This window comes from Delphinapterus leucas, chromosome 16, assembly GCF_059928025.1.
Source record: "Delphinapterus leucas isolate spDelLeu-1000000601 "Yukka" chromosome 16, BTC_Dleu_Yukka2, whole genome shotgun sequence".
NCBI classification, from domain to species: domain Eukaryota; kingdom Metazoa; phylum Chordata; class Mammalia; order Artiodactyla; family Monodontidae; genus Delphinapterus; species Delphinapterus leucas.
Window position 1 is genome coordinate 38,567,427 of NC_143144.1, and position 11,567 is coordinate 38,578,993.

At 41.7% G+C, this 11,567-nt stretch overlaps 1 protein-coding gene across 1 annotated transcript in view; it reads left to right on the plus strand.

Annotated features, from left to right (window-relative positions):
* LOC149747257 (ral guanine nucleotide dissociation stimulator-like) overlaps nt 1-9,032 on the plus strand; it is a 32,030-nt gene extending 22,998 nt beyond the window's left edge. Inside the window, exon 3 of the mRNA XM_089897346.1 lies at nt 1-9,032. This exon is cut by the window's left edge and continues 19,773 nt beyond it. The gene's annotated coding sequence lies outside the window, so the exon portion shown is untranslated.
* The last annotated feature ends 2,535 nt before the right edge of the window (nt 9,033-11,567 follow it).

The following is an 11,567-nucleotide window of genomic DNA, read 5'->3' on the forward strand; positions in this document are numbered from 1 at the left end:
TCTTAATTAATTTACTTGCCTCTCTTCTCCAATCTCATTTGGAAACTAGTGACAATCCACTACAAGTAATAAATATGAGGGCCACTGACTGGAAGTTGTCCCTTGTGACACATTATAAGCATTTAAAATTATCTGTCCAACCCCCCATCTCTATCCACCTGTCCCCTCCTTTCTCCCTCCAACCATCATAAACATCTATATGTGTAAAACACCTTTTGACAATCTATATAACTTAGAGTTTTCAATCATATTGCCTCTTCTTTGTGATATGAATCTTTGGGTGGCAAGTGGTCTGCTCATAAGAGAGTGAGAATGTCCCTGGTGCCCTAGGAGACAATGTGAAAGTGGGGAGTAGGTCTCAGTGGGAGTTGGTCAAAGCGGGAGATCTCCTGCTCAGCATAGCTAAGGTCAGATCCACATTGTCTCCTAACCCCAAAGCACTGAGTCTGCTTTCCTCCCAGGGAACTTTGTTAAAATCCTGTATATCCCGAAGGAGCATCAGGGCCAGTATAATGAACAGTGTTTATAATAATTGTGGGAGAGACATAGGTTATGTGTTTTCAGGTTTTGCCTTTATTATGAGTTAACTTTTATAAATGGTGTTTGCAGGGGTCCAGCCTCATTCCTCTGCACATGGATGTTGTGTTCTCCCAACACATTTTGTGGAAAAATCTGTCTTTCCCCCATTAAATGATCTGTCACTCTTGTCAAAAGTTATTTGACCATATACATTAGGGCTTGTTTCTGGGCTCTGAAGTCTGTTCCATTGATTTGATAGTTCTATCTTTATGCCAAGTACCAAACTGTTTTGATTATTGTAGCTTTGTAGTAAGTTTTGAAATCAGGGAGCATGCATCCTCCCACATTGTTTTTCTTGCTCAAAATTGTTGGACTCCTTGGGGATCTATTAGATGTAAAGTATTTTAGGATGGGCTTTTTGATTTAGGGTTGGGTTTTGAAGGGATTGTATGGAATTTTAAATTGCAGTGGGTAATATTGAGATCTTAGCAGTAAATCGTCCAATCCATGAAAATGGGATTTGTGTCATTTACGCTCTTTCCAAAAGTTTGGCAAGTTTCATCGTGTAACTCTTCACCTCCTTGGTTAAGTTGTGTAACTCTTCACCTCCTTGGTTAAGTTAATTACTAAGTATTTTTTCTGGCACAATTATAACTGGAATCGTTTTCTTAATTTCCTTTTCAAATTGATCGTATTTGCGTATAGAAATGTAGATGATATTCAGTGTTGATTTTGTATCCTGTTACTTTGCTGAATTTATTTTTTATAACATTATTTTTGTGGCATCCTTAGGATTTCTAAATATGAGATCATGTCGTGTGTGAACAGAGATAATGCTAGTACCTCTTTTCAGATTTGAATGTAAGTGATCTATGCATTGATTCATGTACTTATTGACCTGTCTTTCCAAACTGCTCTGGCAAAAACTACCACTTTTATGTTGCTTAGAAGTGGTAAAACCCAGCATGCTTACATGCTTCCTGACGTCAAAGGAAAAGTTTTCAGAATTTCGCCATTAACTACGATGTTGGCTGTGGGTATTACATATGTGGCATTAATTACGTCATGGTAATTACCTTCAAACCCAGTGTGTTGAGTGGTTGTTTTTTTAAAATTTATATTTATTTATTTATTTTTGGCTGCGTTGGGTCTTCATTGCTGCATGTGGGCTTTAGTTGCGATGAGTGGGGGCTACTCTTCCTTGTGGTGCGTGGGCTTCTCATTGCAGTGGCTTCTCTTTGTTGAAGAGCACAGGCTCGAGGTATGCGGCTTCAGTAGTTGTGGCACGTGGGCTCAGTAGTTGTGGCACGTGGGCTCAGTAGTTGTGGCTTGCAGGCTCTAGAGCGCAGGCTCAGCAGTTGTGGCGCACAGGCTTTGTTGCTCCATGGCATGTGGGATCTTCCCAGACCAGGGCTCGAACCCATGTCCCCTGCATTGGCAGGCGGATTCTCAACCACTGCGCCACCAGGGAAGTCCTGTTGAGTGTTTTTTATCATGAAAGTGTGTTGAATTTTTTTCAACTGCTTTTTCTGCATTAATTGAGGCGATCCTGTGTTTGTCCCTTCTTTCCATTAATGTGGTTCATTACACCAATGCATTTTCCTAGGTTGAAGCATACTTGCATTCCAGGAATGAACCCACTTGTTCTTATTACATGAATAGATATAAATTATTATTATGTCAATACACATGTGTGCGTTGCCAGCCTCAGCTCAGGCTTCCTGAACCCTGGAAGGGCGGCAGGCGATGGCTAGGACACAACACTGAATCACAGAGGTTTATGACTCTAATTGGTCCTGATGACTGTTATTACCAACGCCTGACTGTTGTTTCACACGCTCGATGACTGTCTGACTTAGACCTGCACTCACCCAGCTCCTGCCTCTGTCTCTCTCACACTCCACTCCTTCCTTCTGGGTTTCACTCACTTCTTCCTTAAGTACATCCTTCCCCACTCTCAGTGAGAGCCTGAGAGAGGCAAACTCTCTTAGTCTTTTTTTATCTGAAAACGTTCTTATTTTGCTTTATTCTTGAGTGGTAGTTTAGAATGAAATCTATACAGACGTTTCTGTGACATTTCCCTTGGCCTCTGAAGATGTCGTTCCCTTGTGTTTGCCCTTAATTGTGACTGCTGACTGGTCTGTTGTTTGGTCTCACTGTTGTCTTCCCTCCTCTTTGATAATCTCTTCAATTGTCTTTAATATTCTACAGTCCTTTACTGTAGGGCAAGGTTCGAGTTTATTTTTATTTTATTTTTCCTGCTCGGGACTGGAATCTGTAGATCCATGCTTACCAAAATTCTAAAAACTTCACATCCTGTCTCTTTACCACTCGTTCCATTTCTCATCCTAAAATTCCATGTACATTAGACTCTCTCTATATATGTGCCTCATTGTACTTGCCCTCTTTTTCTTTTCCATCACTTTATCTCCTGTAACATTCTGGGTCACTGCTTCTCTCTTCAACCCTCATTAATCTGCTGTCTAATCCACCCAGTAGAGTTCTAATTTCCATGGCACTGTGTTTTTAGTTTTAGAAATTTTTTTATCTTGTTTTTCTGATTTTCCTGTTATGTTTTCATAGTATCTTACTTATGGTTGCAATACGATTTTTTAGGCCTTTAACCAATTTACAGAAATTTCTGTAATTGTTTACTCAAGTTATTCTATTTCATGGTTTGGGGTTCTAATCCTCGCATTTGCAGTGTCTGCTGCCTCTTGTTCATGGTGAGATCAGGGCATGATTTGGTGATAGTGGATCCTTGCTGGCTTGGGGGTTTTAATGTATGTATATGGTTTTTTTGTCATGTTCAGGACATTTCTGCCTATGGCCATTTTTGTTCAGTGTTACTTTGGTTTTTAATCAGAAAAGGATACTGCGTTTTCTCCAACGCATTTTCAGGCCCTCTGGAGATGAACATATAGAATTCTTCTTAAATATCATTTCCTTCCTCTTCTTCCCCACAGAAAGGCTTCCCTTATCACCCCAGTTGAAACAAAACATCCCCCAATCCTCGCCTCCACCCCCTTCCTCTGTTTACTTCTATCCACAGCACTTATAATCAGACACTGGCTGCAAGAATCGCAGGCCGTCTTATTCCGTTTGGATGGCTATAACAAATACCATAGACTGGGTGGCATATAAACAACAGAAGTTTATTTCTCACAGTTTTAGATGCTGGGAAGTCCAAGATCAAGGTGCCGGCAGATTCCCCGTCTGGTGAGGGCCCACTTTCTGGTTCACAGGTGGCCATATTTTCTCTGTGTCCTCAAATGTCAGGAGAAGCAAGGGGACTCTCTCAGGCCTCTTTTACAAGAGCATTCATCCCATTCATGAGGGCTCTGCCTTCTAACCTAATCACCTCCCATATGCCCTACCTCCTAATACCTTCACCTTAGTATTGTCACCTTAGGGGTTAAGATGTCAACATATGAATATGAGGGACATAAATATTCAGGCCATGACACAGGCCTAGTAATATCCCCGCAGGGGATTCTCTTTCTTCCTCACCCACAGCCCGGGCAGCAAAGCTTCCTCAATGAGTTGAATGTTTTCTAGTCAACCTTCTGTTAGGGGCAATCCACCAACAGACCTGGCTGTGTGTGTGTGTGTGTGTGTGTGTGTGTGTGTGTGTGTCTGTGTGTGTGTGTGTGTGTCTGTGTGTGTGTGTCTCCATCCCTGATCCCTGCCTCCTCTCACATCAGAAAGCAGTAAACCTCAGTCACTCACGTGATTGCCTGGACCAGTAGCAGGACCCCAACCCTGGCAGCTGGAAACACTGGATCACAAACTTGCACTTGGTTTTCGCTTCTCTCCTCACTCCCAGGACCATTCCCGTTCTCTCTTCTGATCTTGGCCAGGTCATCACATGTCTGGGTGTTTGTGGCACAAGGGTGTTCCGATTGCCTGGTCTACACCTTGCCTGGACCAGGAGCTGTCACATCCCTAGCAGTTACAATCCTCCTTGTTAGCAATGAGGACATAACCTAGGCCTTGAACAAACAGTAGTCTCTTGTTGTTGTTGTTGATTTTTAATGTATTTTTAAAATGCTTTCTGTACATAAAAATAATTCTGCTTCCCCATTTTTTTTTTAAGTATCCTTTTTAAAACAAAATAAATTTCAGAATTCTGGAAAGATGGCAGTATTCATGGAAGCATAGTCTTATCTTCCAGAATCTCCACGTAAACACAGACAGAGCAATAAGATATTAAAACCAAAAGCCATGGGCAATATTCACAGCAAGAGTAGCTGACAAGGTATCCCCCTGTTACCACAAAATACAAGTGGATGGACAACAGCCAGGAGACCTGCCTAACGTCACCACTAGCGCCGGGAAAGTCGAAGGAAGCAACAGTGCAGCTGGACGCCTGAGGGCCCGGCGCATGCTCAGTACAGGAGCAGAGTGAGCCTGCGCCTCCCCCTTCCCAGGAGGGCCCCCACATGCTCAGTGCAGGGACCCAGTGAGGCTCCACAGCAGAGCCTAGAGGTTGTGCGGTGCAGGAGCCAGTCCCGACGTGCGGCTGAGCCAGCCAGGGAGGGACTTGGTTCCCTCCACCGGCGAGTGAGGCAGAGGTCTAAGGTAAGACATGAAACTCTTTGAATTCTCACACTGAGGTGCCAGGACCCCATTGGGACTGGACCCCACAGTGGACATCAACTATAAGGAGTGCAATCAAAATTAAGTGGGATGGGAACCTACAAACAGAAGACAGAGAAGCTCCAACTCAAAGGTAGAACGAGGAGAGACAGGAAGGGCACTGGCCTTGTGTACAAAATTTTGGGGCACACCAAACAACTCCTAAATCAAGAGATTATGAGATATAATTTTGATTTATTATGAAATAAATGAGATTTTAATACTAAACTTTTTCAAAAAGAAAATGTAATGCCAAAAATCCTTGATGAGCAAAATACCTAACTTTTAGTTAAAGATAGAATCATTCACATTCTGATGCTGAGCCATACTGGAGCCTTAAGCAAAGGGAAAAATCAGTAATACCGATCCTGTCTCTATTACAGTGTTCCAGTGGAGTGTTCCAGAGCCCTCCTTGAGGAATCTACTAAAGAACCAGATTCAGAACCCACGGTTATTAGAAACATTGTAGTAAGGATTCATGTGAGCAGAAAATATATAGTTATTTGTAAAATTAAGATTAAAGAAGGGTAAAAAGAGATTATAGTATGTAATTGATACAAATTTGGGTCCTTGGACTCGTTAATCAACAGAAATTGATAAGACACCACAGTAGGAATTTAGGCAAGGCTTTACTAGGACTCATGCTGCGCACGAGGGAGTGAAAACAAGTTACAGGTGCCCTTGTTTGCTCTCTGAGGAAGGCAGGCTGGTCTTTAAATGGGATAAGGGTGGGGGCGGATCGGTGGGTCAGGCCGGAGGGCTGGCTTAGGTGGTCTGCCCACACGCTTGGTGGTGCGGTGTGCAGGCATCACGCACAGTTCCCTGCTTTTGCTCCCGGCACCTCAGAAGTGGCAGTTGTTTTGTGGCCTTTTTGTATCCTACTGTTCATAATTGCACATGCATGCAGCTCCTTTTAGTCTCTTAGCGGTTTTGTGTGTGTGTTCTGTTGCTCAAGGAGACGTTTGTCCAGGTGCAAGTGCAAGTGCTCAGGTAGAGGGACCCAGGTCCCAGCCTATCTCATAATGGCTTTATGTTCTGAGAGTATGGATATGATACAAACAAAAAATGGGGAAGGGAGAGGAGAGAATGGAAATAGCATGCAGAAAAAGTTGTGCCTGTTTTCAGAAGTCACAACTAGTTCTGATATATTTTCCCTAGGATATCATAGTGGGTTTTTTTGAGGTACAGTTAACATATAGCATTGTTAGTTTCAGATGTGCAATGTAATGTTTCATCATTTGTATATACTGTGAAATAATCACCACAGTAAGTCTAGGTTAGATCTGTCACCATGCCTAGGTACAAAAACTTTTCCCTTGTGATGAGAACTTTTAAGGTCTCTCTTAGCAGCTCTCAAATATGCAGTATAGTATTAATAACTATGGTCACCATGCTCTTTCTTACATCTCCATGACTTTTTACTATTACAGCCGGAACTTAGTACCTTTTCACCTCCACCCATTTCACCCCACCCACTTCCTGCCTCTGGCAACTCTAATCTGTTCTCTGTAACTGTGAGCCTGAAATTTCTTTTTGCACGTATAAGTGAGATCTTGCAGTATTTGCCTTTCTCTACCTGAATTATTTCACTTAGCATAACGTCCTCGGGTTCTTCCACATTGTCATATGGCAAGATTTCATTCTTTCATTTGGCTAAATAATATTCCATTATCTATACCATAATTTCTTTATCCTTTCATCCCTCATTGTACGCTTAGGTTGTTTCCATATCTTGGCTGTTGTAAATAATGTTGCAGTGAGCGTGGGGGTGCATATATCTTTTCCAAGTTAGTGTTTTCCTTTTCTTCAGATAAATACCAGAAGTGTAATTGCTGTGTCTTGTGGTAGTTCTATTTTTAATTTTTTGAGTAAACTCCATACTGTTTTCCATACTGGCTGCACCAATTTATATTCGTACCAACAGTGCACAAGTGTTGCCTTGTCTCAACATCCTCTCCAACGTTTGTTATTTCTTGTCTTTTTTGATAATAGCCATTCTATTAGGTGTGAGGTGATATCTCATTATGGTTTTGATTAACATTTCCCTGATGATTAGTGACGTTGGGCGTCTTTTCATGTACCTACTGGCCACTTGTATATCTTCTTTGGAAAAATGTTTATTCAGATCTTCTGCCCATTTTTTAATCAGAGTGCTCATTTATTTGCTATTGAGGTGTATGAGTTCTTTATATATTTTGTATATTAATTGCTTATCAGATACATGATTTGTATATTTTCTCCCATTCAAAGGGTACCTTTTCATTTTGTTGATGGTTTCCTATGCCTTGCAGAGCTTTTTAGTTTGATGTCGTCCCACTTGTTTATTTTTGCCTTTGTTGTCAGATCCAAAAAAAAACCATCACCAAGACTGAGGTCAAGGAGATTACTGCCTGTGTTTTTCTGGGAGCTTTATAGTTTCAGGTCTTACATTCAAGGCTTTAATCCATTTTGAGTTAATTTTTGTGTATGGTGTAAGATAGTGGTACAGTTTCATTCTTTTATATATGGCTATCCAGTTTCCCCATCATCATTTACTGGAGAGATTGTCCTTCCCCATTGTATATTCTTAGTCGTTTGTAGTAAATTAACTGACCATATGTATGGGTTTATTTCTGGGCTTTCTGTTCTGTTCCATTCACCAGTGTGTTTGTTTTTATGCCAATACCATACTGTTTTGATGATTATAGTTTTGTAATATAGTTTGAAATTAGGAAATGTCATGCCTCCCTCTTTGTCCTTCCTAGTCAAGATTGCTTTGGCTGGGCTTCCCTGGTGGGGCAGTGGTTCAGAATCTGCCTGCCAATGCAGGGGACACGGGTTTGAGCCCTGGTCTGGGAAGATCCCACATGCCGTGGAGCAACTAAGCCCGTGCGCCACAACTACTGAGCCTGTGCTCTAGAGCCCATGCGCCACAACTGCTGTAGCCCGCGCATGCCCTAGAGGCTGTGCCCCGCAGCAAGAGAAGCCACCGCAATGAGAATCCCGCGCACTGCAACAAGAAGTAGCTCCTGCTCACTGCAACTAGAGAAAGCCCATGGGTATCAATGAAGACCCAACACAGCCAATAATTAATTAATCAATTAATTTTTTAAAAAGGTTTGTTTTGGCTGTTGGGTGTCCTTTGTGGTTCCACACAAATTTTAGGATTGTTCGTTCTATTCCTGTGAAAAATGCCATTGGAATTTTGATAAGGATTGCATTAAATCTGTAGATTGCTTTGGGTAACTTGGACATTTTACCTAATTCTTCGAATTCATGAGGATAAAATATCTTCCCATTTAGTTTTATCTTCTTCAGTTTCTTTCATCAGTGTTTTATATGGTATTATGGATATTGTTAATCTGAACTTGTGTGTGCATCGGTTGAGATGAAACAAATGACTAATTAGATATTCTAATTCGGTTATTCCCTGTGTCCTTGAGAATCAGATTTCCCAGTGTGGAGGAAAGGAGATACAGATGTCACAGAAGAGGTTAAGTAAAACCTTAAAGTTCTCAGTTTGAATTGGATGTATCTGTATAAACTATCAGAGGATTTTCTCCTATATGTAATACCTAGCTTTTCCCACTGAAAAGACCTAGAAACAATGATCAAACCAGAAAGAAGGAGGATTCCTAACATTCTAAAGTTCAATATTTAATATTCAATATTATTTCCTACTAAAAGAAACCAAGGCTTCTTAGACAAATGACTGATTCTAGTCCTGGGCAGGAAATATACAAAATGGGCTTGAAACATCTTGCTAAGCTAGATATCAAGAAGCATTCAGACTACTAGGGTCACGTCAAAAGGACTTAAGAGTTAGCTTGAAGGTGTTCCAACTTGGTGAAAGATGAGACACTATATATATATATATATATATATATATATATATATATAAATTTTATTTATTTTTGGCTGCTGCGTGGGGGCTTTCTCTGGTTGCAGCGAGAGGGGCTGCTCTTCATTGCAGTGTGCTGGCTTCTCATTGCGGTGGCTTCTCTTGTTGCAGAGCATGGGCTCTAGGTACACAGGCTTCAGTAGTTGTGGCTTGTGGGCTCTAGAGAGCAGGCTCAGTAGTTGTGGCGCACGGACTTAGTTACTCCGTGGCATGTTGGATCTTCCCGGACCAGGGCTCGAACCAGTGACCCTGCATTGGCAGGTGGATTCTTAACCACTGCGCCACCAGGGAAGTCCGATGAGACAGTTTGAACATAAACACATATAATTGCAATGTGTTGAAATCCATCAAATATGTTTTAATTCTTAACTTCACCATATTTTTTAAAACTTAATATATCATTTTTGGAGAATGACTGGGTAGCAATTCATCCTCTTGATAATGGATAAATACATGAAAAGTAAGAAACATCTAACCTGCCTTTCCTCTATAAACTGTTCCACTGGGTGACCAAATAGTCGATGAAGGGAAGTGTGTCTTTATAAAATTAATCCAGCTGATATGAGAAAGACATGATGTAATTAGAATACCATCGTTTTTCACCCCAAGTGGATTAACGGATGTGAGCATTGAACATCATCTCTGCTAACATCTCAGAAAAAAACAGACACCCTGACATTATGTGTCCCTTGATGAAAGAGCACATCAATACCTAGGGTCTCATCCAAAATCTTGATCCAGAGTCTGATCAGTCCTCTGAATACACTTGAAAGTCTGCAGGAAATGTAGAGAACAGAGTGATGTGCTGAACTGCATCCTAGGACACAGTCTGTAAAGTACATACTGGAAACTTCCATAGGGGGAAGGGCTCAGGTTCTTCCATGGATACAGTGTAAGAAAGAGAAAGGGATGCAGGAGGAACTTAGAGACTAAAATAGATTTAAAAGGCATCAACAAAATGAGCAAGCCTCATCTATAGGGTCTAGAGAGCACACTTCGGTGACAAAAAACTATAAAGAAACTCAAGGAGAGTAATGAGTATAAAAATCAGGGCAGAGAATACTTTTGGAAGTAGGGAGGTGGTTGAGATTGGGAAGGGGCACAGGGAGGGTATTCTGGAGTGGAAGAAAAATTACAGTTTCTTGGCGTGGATGGTGGTTACAAGGGTGTTGTTTTGTTTTGTTTTGAGGTATAGTTGATTTATAATATACTAGTTTCCCACGTAAAACATAGTGATTCAAAACTTTACAGGTATACTCCATTGAAAGTCGTTTAAAATATTGGCTATATTCCTTGTCTTGCAAAATATGTCCTTGTAGCTTGCTTGCTTATTTATTTAGCTGTTATTTAAATCTCAAAATATTTATGCTAACTGAAAGCAGCCAGATACAGAAAGATGTCATTTATATAAAATGCAGTGTTGGGCCTCTCTGATGGCACAGTGGTTAAGAATCCTCCTGCCAATGCAGAGGACGTGGGTTAGATCCCTGGCCTGGGAAGATCCCACATACCACGGAGCAACTAAGCCTGTGCGCCACAACTACAGAGCCTGCGCTCTAGAGCCCGTAAGCCACAACTACTGAAGCCTATGTGCCTAGAATCCGTGCTCTGCAACAAGAGAAGCCACTGCAATGAGAAGCCCCCATACCGCAATGAAGAGTAGCCCCTGCTCGCCGCAACTAGAGAAAGCCTGCACACAGCAACGAAGACCCAAGACAGCCAAAGATAAAAACAAATAAATAAATAGTTTTAAAAATGCAGTTATCGGCCTTCCCTGGTGGCGCAAGTGGTTGAGAGTCTGCCGGCCGATACAGGGGACACGGGTTCGTGCCCCGGTCCGGGAAGATCCCACGTGCTGTGGAGTGGCTGGGCCCGTGAGCCATGGCCACTGAGCCTGCGCGTCCGGAGCCTGTGCTCTGCAACAGGATAGGCCACAACAGTGAGAGGACCGTGTACCGCAAAAAAAAAATGCAGTTATCTTTTATTTATTTTTAACATCTTTATTGGAGTATAATTGCTTTACAATGGTGTGTCAGTTTCTGCTGTATAGCAGAGTGAATCAGCTGTACATATACATATATCCCCATTTCTCCTCCCTCTTTTTTTTTTTCTCTCCTCCCTCTTGTGTCTCCCTCCCACCCTCCCTATCCCACCCTTCTAGGTGGACACAAAGCACCCAGCTGATCTCCCTGTGCTATGCGGCTGCTTCCCACTAGCTATCTATTTTACGTTTGGTAGTGTATATATGTCCATGCCACTCTCTCACTTTGTCACAGCTTACCCTTGCCCCTCCCCATGTCCTCAGGTCCATTCTCTACGTCTGTGTCTTTATTACTGTCTTGCCCCTAGGTTCTTCAGAACCATTTTTTTTAAATTCCATATATATGTGTTAGCATACGGTATTTGTTTTTCTCTTTCTGACTTCACTCTGTATGAAAGTCTCTAGGTCCATCCACCTCACTACAAATGACTCAATTTCATTTCTTTTTATGGCTGAGTAATATTCCATTGTGTATATGTGCCACATCTT